This window comes from Nicotiana tabacum, chromosome 21 (genome assembly GCF_000715075.1).
Source record: "Nicotiana tabacum cultivar K326 chromosome 21, ASM71507v2, whole genome shotgun sequence".
NCBI classification, from domain to species: Eukaryota; Viridiplantae; Streptophyta; class Magnoliopsida; order Solanales; family Solanaceae; genus Nicotiana; species Nicotiana tabacum.
In genome coordinates this window covers 25784588-25796156 of record NC_134100.1, presented here as the reverse complement: position 1 = coordinate 25796156, position 11569 = coordinate 25784588, and the positions used below count along the sequence as shown (strand labels likewise).

Here is an 11569-nt window from a genome sequence, read left to right as displayed (position 1 = left end):
AACAGTTACTCCTTTTTGGGTATGAAGTTTGTATATTAGAATTGTTTATTCTTGGAAGTGATATGTGCATAATGGACGCTAGTTCTTCCTAATTTTTTCTAGAAGAATACTAAAAAATTAAGAAAAAAGTTGTTGACATTGCGAGTATTCGAACGTTTGACCCACAAGTAGAAACTGGTTTACTTCACCAACGGGACATCATAAAAAAATCCTTTACGTTTGACTATAACCCTATAATAGATGCACAAGTTTATGTATTTCTAATATAGCACATCATAGTTAAGTTAGAAATTACATTCGAGTATTTACACATAAGAACTCATACGTTGTGAGCTTAAAATATTTGCTATCATAATGTGAAGTACCTCAAAAAAAGCTCGTCCATGAATTAAGTTAATATTGGACCAATACAGCTTTTATTACATTTATCACCCTACCTTAGTTGTTAAAAGGCCTTTCGGATATTTGTCCCCTCATGATCGTCATAGGGACAGGCAAACTAGCAGCCCTATGGTTAGGGGCGGACCTACGATGGAGGGTAGAGGTTCACCGGAACTTGTTGGTTTCAGCGCATATATATATATATATATAGTGAGGACCCTTTAAATATTTTATGCGGCCCCCTAAAATCACAAAATTTGGACAGAGGAATTAGTTTGTAGAAGTGCTTTATTACCTTCACTCTCTTGATGACCCAGATTTGAATCCGGCCTCCTACCACTCATTATCAGGGACTGATATCATTTTTTTTTGTATCCTGTATCAGTTACTAAATGCTTTGGGGACCGGCCAACTTGAATTTGTGCGACATAAGGTCTATTATAGAGAGAAGCCCTTGTTAGATATTTTAGGGCCAAATTCGAGTTCTTTGATTAAATAATGGAGGAATCTTAGTCAAAAATCCATTGCTACATTTAACAAAAAAAATAATATTGAATCTTGTTTTCCTTGACATATTCATGTTGAACAGATTTGACGTGGTGTCCAGGTTTCGTACGAATTCTTCAAATTACACTAACATTTAATTTAGAACTTGACATACATGTATAGGATACTTACACGCATCGGGTAAGTACATATAACTGAGTTGATGTAACATAAGTGAAAGATACAATAGCATGTATCGGTGGTTCTCCAACAAGATTGGTGGCTTTGCTCCCTAGAAACTGCAAATGGGAAAAGCTCCACCTTTTATACTTTTCATTTACATCTAGGAACTACTATTGATTAGATAAATAACCTCTGATTGTGGCACTACTTGGATCTATCTTGAAAATCCTGGAAGCAGATGTTTACATTAAATATGTGATTAAGTGAAGTGATTTTATTATTCTCTTATATTAGAAGTAGCAGTTGGGGTTTTTAACCTATTTGTGTCATCAACATGTCTGGCTATGACATGCTTCTCTGGCGTTTCAACAGACCCCTAGGAAAAGAAAGAGTCATCAAGTTGATAACTTTTATCAAATAATATCTCACAGGATAGTTATTGCAACTTAGTTAGCTTGCACCGTCTCTGAAAGTCTCCTGCTACTTTCTCACTCCTTTGTTCTTATCTTCGAATCTCTGTGGAAAATTGAAATAAGGAAAACTCAGGCTGAAATCACCTGGCGCTGGGTTCTTGGCTGCTACACCCGTGAACTGGTGAGTTTACATTTTCTATAACTTTTTCCTTTCTTTCATTCATAATTTTGCGTTAGTAATTCTGCATAAGGGTCTTATTTTGTACTCAATTTCTTCGTCTGTGTTTTTCCCCCTTTTTGGGTGGAGCTTTGGTATTGTTTCTTATCACTGTCATTTTAGGGCGGAGAAAAATATCAAGATTTCTCATGAGAATCTTTGTCAAGTGTTCTGATCTTAGGGGTTTTGAGATTACTTGCAAATAAGAGAGAATGATTTTTTCTCAATTGGGTTCTCTTTAAAAAAAAGAACTGAAAAGACAATTTCTTTAAAGGGAAGATCAAAATGGTTGTTGAAATTTGTTTTCGCTTCTTCGTTCCAATTTGAGTTTCCTAAATCCATTTTGGGATAATGGGTGCTAGGAATTTTGGTTATTTTATGAAGGTCATTTTGGTAGTTGTAATATTGTAAATTGTCTGTTTTGTTGATTCATAGCTTTGGTAAATTTGATTGTTTATGTTTTTTTATGGTACAGAGTAGGGGTGTTCATAAAAATCTGAAAACCCGAACTAAACCGAAAACCAAATCAAACCGACCAAAAAACCCGATACTTTTTATTTGATTTGGTTTTGGTTTTGAAATTTAAAAACCAATCAAATTTGGTTTGGTTTTGGTTTTAATTAAAAAAACCGAACCAAACCGAATATAGGAATAACTATTTTAAATTTATTATTACACCTATATATATGTATACTTTTGTACAAAGTTTTAAATTTTTTATAGTAAATATTAATCGTTTGCACTTTTAGTACAGTTCTTTACCTTTACATTCTAGTTTAATTGGTAGTTTTCTTTTATTAAGTTTAAGAATCTATTTCATGTTAAAAATAATATATATTTAATTGAGTCCTTAAATTATTCATCACTATTTGATTCAATTATCATCAATATATCTTGGTAAATAATAGATTTTTCAAAGGGCAATTGATTTGATAGTCTTACGTTGAAAATGTGATCGTCGAAATGTGTGTTTGGTAGTGTATGTCTTATATTTAAGAAAAAACCGACAAATAACCAAAAAAACCAAAAAACCGACATAAACCGAATCGATAAAAAACCGACTTAATTGGTTTGGTTTGGTTCAAATATTTGAAAAATCGACTTACTTGGTTTGATTTCTTTTTAGGGAAAAATCGATCCAAACCGAATCATGAACACCCCTAGTACAGAGATAGTTTTTAGAAACTCAGATGTGGTCATATTAGTGAAGTTCGGTGTGCTGATGTAACAAAGTATCAACTACTCTGCTCGTAATTTCTTAATATCAACTCAATGTTGTTTTATGTTTAAGAAAATCTTACCTCATCAATAAAAAAATGTTTCAACTACTCTGCTTATAATATCGTTTTAGTATAGGGTATACATGTCAAAATTGAATCTTGGCCAGTGAAAAAACGAAGAAACTGACAGAAGGTAAGAGAAGTTTGGCTGGGGTTAAATTTATGTGTTCAGAGAAGTTTGAAAAACTGAGTGCAATATTGAGATTGGAGTTATAATACTAATATAAAAAAATAGAAAGTATTAGTAATATGTTAATTTACCAATAAGAGGAAACTACATATAGAAGCCAGTCAATGCAATGAAGAATTAGTTTGAAGCAGAGAATAGACTATATTGGCCAAGATGAAAGACTTAAAAGACTTTAACTAAAGTGAGGTCATTTTTTGGAGGAAACCACAATTGAATTGTTCTGAGAATATTTATTATTAGTCTATCAAAGAGAATGAAATATGTAGGAAAATAGATTAGTGATAATGAGTTAGAAAACAAACTAAAAATTTATAGTAATAAATTGAGAAATTTAAGACAATTATATCTCTCTATGATAACTTTGGTATTGTGAATTTGGGATATCGTATTCTTATAACAATTTCATAGTTCTGCTGAATTTCTCTTTCGTTGAATGAAGCAAGCTACAATGCAAGAAAACAACAACCATATTACATAACTATAATAACATTTAGTCCATAGTCAATATGTAGAATAATATAAGGAAATTAAATATTTAATTTTAGTTGCTTTGTTCTTTCTCTTTGGTTAATTTGTTTGTTCGGATAAAGATGATGGGTGAAGAATGCTTAATTAGAAATGTTGTTTGGAAAAAATTTAATGTAGTAGAGAAAGAACAAAGCAATGTTATTTTATTCTTCAATTTGCCATAGGTCGTTCCTTCTTCATTGCTCTGAGTGTTGAGCGGGTTGATATGAATAGGGAGTATAGCAAATGTCTTGTAGTACTGTTGATTTGTCCTTTCTGCAGTGTTCTTTCTGCTGATTGAATATGAACTTCTGCAACATATAAACACTATTACATTGTGCTTATTTCTGCTTTTTGTGTTAGCCATATTTTCTTCTCTTGCTCTAATTGTCGACATGCTTGTATTTCTGTTGTTTCATGTAATTACTACTATTTGATTAAAAATTTGTGCTTCTTAGATTTTTTGGTGTGCTCTTGATATGGAAATAGTTACAGTTTACTTTGCACAAAGTGTCTGTTCAGCTCCTGATTTGCATCTTTATTTTGGTAAAGTTCAATTGATTTGAATAGAAACTGTAACAACTATGTTTTAGTATGGTTGTAGACTTGCAGTGTTAATTGTTTCCTGATGATGGATTTTATAATGTTTAACAATTATAGAACTTTTGTACAAATAGATATTTGGGAGCAACAAATTTTAATATTGATGGACTCTGGACAAACAAACAAACGTCCCTATGAAAAGAAATGTCTTGATAGGAATGTTAGACAACGTGAACAATATAAAGTTAGTTAAGATGGACAATGAAAAGAGTGCACTAGCACTACATGAAGTGCTCACAAGTCAAGTGTTACAACGTAGTCACTTTGAGGGAATGGCTTCTACCATCTCTACTGATATAACATCATCAGGACATTTACAATATACTCCTAATATAATGGACTCCTACTATACTTCCAAAACAGGTTAGTATATTAATTCTATATCGTACTATATACAGCATGAGTAACTGTTTCACTATTACCGCAAATATAATTTCTTTGTCTGCATGAATATCTATCTAAGTTCAATACTGTAAACATCTACTGCGCTTATGCTTACTATGTAGAGAGTAAAGTTACATTGCTTCCATCATTTTCTGCTTTCGACAAACGAAATCCTCTTTGCACTTATGACAAAGGCAAGTTGCTGAAAATTGGCATAAGTTTATACTAATATACAAGACATATTAATGTTAATTAAAAATTACTTGTGTGGTAGGTTCAACAACAGTTGTACTTAATGAACAAAATGACACAGCTGAGATAGTGATAACTAAAGGTTTGTATTTGTGTCTTCTTTGAATAATATCATTTTGTGCTTACTGTTTCACTCCTTACAACCTCTAGAACATGTAGGTCGTAGTCGAAATAACAAAACTACTATGAATATTGAGCTACGGTCAGACTACGTACCATTAAAAAAGACTCAAAACTGTAAATTCTGCTCTGCAAAAAGATTTCAATATGAATCTCTTGGATTTTGTTGTGGCACTGGTACAGTTAAGATAATTTCACATCAGATGTCTGCTAAGCTTCATAATCTATACTTCAATAATAATGAAAAATCCCAACACTTTCGAACATACATCAGAACATATAATAATTCGCTTGCATTTACATCACTTGTTGTAAATTATGATACAGACTTAGCGCGAAGGAATCGTGGTATCTATACTTTCAGAGTTCAAAGACGAATGTATCATCTAATAGATGATTTTTATCCTGGAGGGAAAAAACCCAAAAAATATACAGTTGTACTTTTATGACAACAACAATGAGTTAGCAAGTAGAATGGCATACTCTAATAAAGTCAATGACTCTATAGTGAGTGAACTGATGGACATGTTGAAAGTTAACCCATACTCCTTTTTTATCCGATCTTTGATAGATATTCCTGAGCTACCGAACTTCCATATTGGACTCAAATGTGATCCTGGTTTAGATCAGTGAGTATATAATTTGCCAACTTCATCAGAAATTGCTGCAATATGGGTTTAGGACAATGACAATAATATAACTCATGCCCCATATATTCAAATTTATACTCATAGCAACATAACACAAATAGTGAACTATTATTACGGATGTTATGATGCCTTACAATATCCTTTGTTGTTTTCATATGGACAAAATGGCTGGCATTGTGGTATTAAGAAAATTCCTAAAGCAAAAAATATTCGTGAAAGTTATACTCATGAATGTGAACAGTTATCAAGCATACGAAATCTTTGCTCTCTCGATTCATATCTTCAAATTGAAGCTCAAGCTTTAGAAAAAGGAAAGAAAAAAAGAGATATAGTTTTTGCTTGGGAATATTATTGTTATAAATTTCAAATGATAAATGATGATGAAGACGAGTTACTACACACTAGTAAACTATTTAAGCAATATTCAGTTGACGAATACATAAAAATTGAAACCTAAAGATTGGATTTTGCTTCGTTCAATCAAGATTTATTTAGAATGGATATATTGCAAGGACTTCTAGATATTTTAAGACTTGGAGAACGAGATTCTTCTAACATTGGTAAGCAAAAATTCCTTTCAGCTTCTTTTATAGGTGGACCTAGAGATATGCGACAATGATATATGGATGCTATTGCATTAGTACAACATTTTGGGAAACCAGATTTGTTTATAACTATGACTTGTAATTCGACTTGGCCGGAAATAAAAATACATATGTGGACAACTGATGAGGCGCAAAATAGACCTGATTTAATTAGTCGAGTATTCAGGGCTAAAGTTGAAGAACTGAAAACTGATATAAGCCAGAGAAATATCTTTGGAAAAGTTGCTGCTTATATGTATACTGTTGAATTCCAAAAACGAGGTTTACCACATGCTTATTTCCTTATAATATTAGCTAATGAATATAAGTTATTGACATCAGAGGCTTACGGTGGAATTATTAGTGCTGAACTACCAGATGCTAATTTGGATAAAAAATTACGTTCGCTTATTCTTAAACATATGATGCACAGTCCATGCGGTAATCTGAATCCAACAAATTCCTGTATGAAAAAATGGTCTTTGCAAGTTTAATTATCCAAAAAAAAAAATTGCTGAACATACATCAAAAGGAAGTGATTCTTATCCCATCTATAAAAGACGAAACACAGGAAAGGTTGTGAAAGTACGGGAGCAATATTTAGATAACTCTTGGGTTGTTCCATAAAATCCTTTTTTACTTGGTAAATTCAACTGTCATATGAATGTTGAAGTTTGCTCTGATATAAAGGTTGTTAAATATCTTTACAAATATATTTATAAAGGACATGACAAAATTGCATTTTATGTACATGATAATGAATCACACAAAGAAATAGATGAAATAAAAGAGTATCAATCTGCTAGATGGGTATCACCACCTAAAGCTACATGGAGTTTATTTGGTTTCTCTATTAGTGAGATGTATCCAAGCATTTATCACCTTTAGCTACATCTTAAAGGGCAACAATTTGTTTCTTTTAAAGGCAATACAGATATAAACACAATCATTAATAATCCTATGATTAATAAAACAATCCTGACAGAATTTTTCCAGATGTACAGAATTAACAAAGATGCCATAAAGCTTAACTTATTATACAAAGAATTTCGTGAACATTTTGTATGGTCAACTACAGACAAAACATGGACACGGCTACAACAACGTTGTGCTGTTGGCCGTATCGTAACGTGTCACTCAACTGAAGGAGAATGATATTATCTGAGACTACTATTGCTAAATGTGAGGGGACCAAATCATATAAAGATCTTCGAACTATAAATGGGGAACATTATAATACTTTTAGAGAATCCGTAGAAAAATGGGGACTATTACACTGTGATAACAGTTTAATTGATTGCATGTCAGAGGCAGCAGATTACCAAATGCCATATAGTTTAAGACATTTATTTACATTATTAGTATATTGTAATCCAGCCAATCCAAAAGAAATATGGAAACAATTTGAAGAATCAATATCTGAAGATTTCAGAGTGTTACATAATGTTGGAACGAAAGATATTCAGTATCAAGTTTTAAATCATATTAATGATATTTTACACTCTATGGGTCATAATGTAAATGAATAAGAGCTTATCCCAGAAATAGTTCAAGCATCTATATTGGAAAAAGGAGCAAAGGGGGTATTCTTTGAAAGAACCATCACAGTTAGTGAAGAGGATATACTGTTACACAAAAAATTGAACGCAAAACAATTGCAAGCATACAATGTGATTATTGACCGAATATTTTCCAAGAAACCAGGAGTTTTTTTTATTAATGGTCCAGGAGGAACTGAAAAAACTTTCTTATATCGTGCCTTATTAGCGACCGTACGTAGTAAAGGATATATAGCTCTAGCAATTGCTACTTCTGGCGTTGCCGCTTCAATTCTTCCAGGTGGGCGAACTGCACATTCACATTTTAAAATATCTATAGACATTGATAAAAAATTTCAGCTGTAATATCAACAAACAAAGCTCAACTACAGGTCTGATTCGTGATGCAAAATTAATTGTATGGGATGAAGTGTCTATGGCTAAAAAAAGAATGTTTGATGTATTTGACTTGCTCTTAAAAAATCTTATGGATACAAATATGCTATTTGGGGAAAAGTTATCGTTTTTGGAGGTGACTTTAGACAAACTCTTCTAGTTGTTAGAAATGGGAAAAAAGAAGATTTTATTAATGAAAGTTTACTATATTCTACCATTTGAGACGAACTTGAAAAATTGCAACTATCTGAGAATATGAGGGCAAAAACAGATCCTGCTTTTTGTGATTACTTGATGAGAATTGAAAATGGGCAAGAAAGGGTAAACTCTAATAACAAAATTTAACTTCTAGATTCTTTAGTTATTCTTTTTACAACTGAAAAAGAATATCTAGATCACTTATTCGCTATGACATTCTCAAATGCACAAGCATGCTCCTCTAATTTTTGTTCGGCAGATTCTCACGTTATCCTAACGACAAGAATGATTTTGTGAATGAAATCAATGATATTCTAATAGCAAAATTTCCAGAAAAACCAACTACATTTGTTGCTATTGACGAAACAGTTGAACCTAATGATCAAAGTTAATTTGAAGACCTATTACACACTTTAAATCCTGTTGGTTTACCTCTTTATAAATTAACTTTGAAGGAGAACTGTCCCATTATATTATTGCGTAACTTGAATCCGTATGAAGATTTATGCAATGGTACACGATTGATATGCTGCAATATTAAGACACATGTTATTAGTGCTAAGATCGCGACAGGTGATTTTAAAAATAATCATGTATTTATCCCAAGAATACCATTATTATCGTCGCAAGATGAAAGATTACCAGTTCAATTTAAAAGAACACAGTTCCTAGTAAGATTATGCTACGTTATGACTATAAATAAAGCGCAAGGTCAGACTCTAGACTTCGTTGGAATATATTTGCGAGAACCTGTTTTTTCCCACGGTCAACTTTATGTCGCCTTATCGAGAGCAAAGAGTTCAAATTGCGTCAAAGTGTTGGTCCATCCGTCTACACTAGCCAACCGTGATAACCATTCTACATATAATATTGTTTACGACGAAATTATCCAAAGAGCGTCCTTATAAGTCTTCTTGTTATCCTAAAATAGAATAATTTTTCTGTTTTATTCTGTCCTTCTACTCACGTACACTTTGTTTTACTTTTTAAATGCTTATTGATACTCATATCTACTTTTTCCCCCGGTTAGGCGATAAGGTTGTCACTGGACCTTTTGCTTACCTCAACCTGCAAAACAAGGTCAGTAATAGTTCACCATCATAGTTTAATATTAATTCTTATAAGATCTTATTTGATCAAATATAATTGATTATCTACTTATTTCCCCAGTTGCTTATATCTTGTTATTTCAACATTTTCTTAAAGTTACTTGGAATCCTGTATCACGCTTGGTCATTTACTTATTCAGTTCAAACTTAATTTTTGAAAGTCAAAAGATATTATCGTCGTGTCTGAAATCAATCCAACATATTTACTAATCAGCTACAGAATTATTTAAGTTTGCATCAATGTTTTCTATTTTGGTTACTTGTGGTGGACATAATTATAAAAACAGAAAGACGCGAATGCTCATTTGCAACTGAGGTAAAAGTTATGCAACTAAGGTTAAGTTTATAAACCATGTAAGATTACTGCTTAATGAATTCAAAATAGTATCTGATTTGGATTTTGGAGTTAAATCTGACAACTATACTTTTCTTTCGTTTGCTTGATAATATTTTTAAATATTTTCATGCTTATAATTGACCCATTAGCTGGTCAAGCTTTTAGACAAGCTTTTCTATTATATTTTTTTCGAAAACCACTTTAGCCGTGGAATGGGGTTTCCTGTAGAGACATGTGCATTATTAGTATCCGATGGGGAAAACGGTTTTTGTTTCCAGTAGCTATTAATTATCCCTAAATATTTTGTTAGTGAAATCTGACTTGTGCAATATCCTTTGGAACTCAGTTATTCTGATTGATAATAGTGGTCTTCACATTTCATTTGATATATTGGAAATAAGGGAATTATAGTTGTTGCTGAGAACTGTAAGAAAATTTACAGATCTTAGCCTTTGGTTTTGTGATAAGTATGTGACTTTTTCTTTTTCAAATAATGTTGCCTTAATTTTAGTTTGTGTCTCAACCAAGTGTTTTGCTGATAAGATTGGGGACAACCTCTCCATTGCTTGCATTACTTTCTTCTTCAATTGTCATATAAATTCATCCTTGAATGCTCTTTGAAATAAACATTTATCCTTTTGGACATGATTATGTTTGTATTGCTGCCTTTGCTGCTGCAAGTGGTTGCTTGTTTCAATGAAGTTTGTCTAGGCACAATTTTCATCTTCTTTTAACACCTTCCTAGCTGAGTCTCTTGGAAATGTTCCACATTGCGACGTTCGACAAATAATTATATTTATTTAGTCCTTGCCTTCACAACTTCTCTTTCGTTAATATTCACCAGTTATATTCTTTTACTGCATATAGTTTAAACTTTTTTGTTGATCAAGTGCTCACTACTTAGCTACCTGCTTACTGATATTTTCGCTCAAATAAGTCATTAATCTCTATTTGATTACCAACGTAGGGAATAAAGCACTTGTGGCTATTACTGAAGGTTGCTCTCTGCATCATTTCAATGTAAGTGGCTCCCACCAAATTGGGGATGCTAAAATAATAGCCATAGCAACAGAATGCCCTGAACTTAGTTTACTTGGATGTGAGTGTTCTCCAAGTATGTCCACTTATACTTGTTCCATAGAGTGGAATAAATAATGGATATAATGCAAAGACTGTGCGTGTATGTTTAACATGTTTACGTACATTTGTCAACTACATAAATTGATTAACGTTTCTAAATTACATGATACTTCGGTATATTCATACTGCAATCTGTTGGGGTAGACACTATAACCTTGGTTGCAGCTCACTATGGAGATGAAAATTCTTGAGATTTAAATTACCTAGAACTTCATGTTGTTGGTCATTTGAGATTTTATTGTATATGCAAACTGGGACTTTGTCGGGATAAAAGGAATCAGTTGGGGATAGGCATAATCATTTGTATGGAGATTCTTGTCACTTATTTTCCTCTTGATATTCTTAAATTTATCATCTCTCATTAGGCTTGCCTTCACAACTACCAAGCATTAGAGAAGTTGACAGCCATGCGGTGCAGTTGCCAGAAATGTGTTATATTTTGACAAAACTTCTGATAAATTTTTTATTGTAACAAGGATCATATTACAAGGATACGCGTGTGTCACGCCCTTACCGGCCAAAACCACTACGATATCGAACTATAAATAAGTAATTTGAGTGATAATCAACATCTTTTTCCTGCTGAAATTCCGTCTCCACT

At 32.4% G+C, this 11569-nt stretch overlaps 1 long non-coding RNA gene across 1 annotated transcript; it reads left to right on the top strand.

Moving 5' to 3' along the window:
• Window positions 1–1074: 1074 nt before the first annotated feature.
• On the top strand, window positions 1075–11070 carry LOC107804244 (uncharacterized). Its single transcript, XR_001652224.2, has 3 exons — window positions 1075–1644; window positions 9413–9462; window positions 10796–11070. It is a non-coding gene; the product is annotated as an uncharacterized LOC107804244 (long non-coding RNA).
• Window positions 11071–11569: the final 499 nt, after the last annotated feature.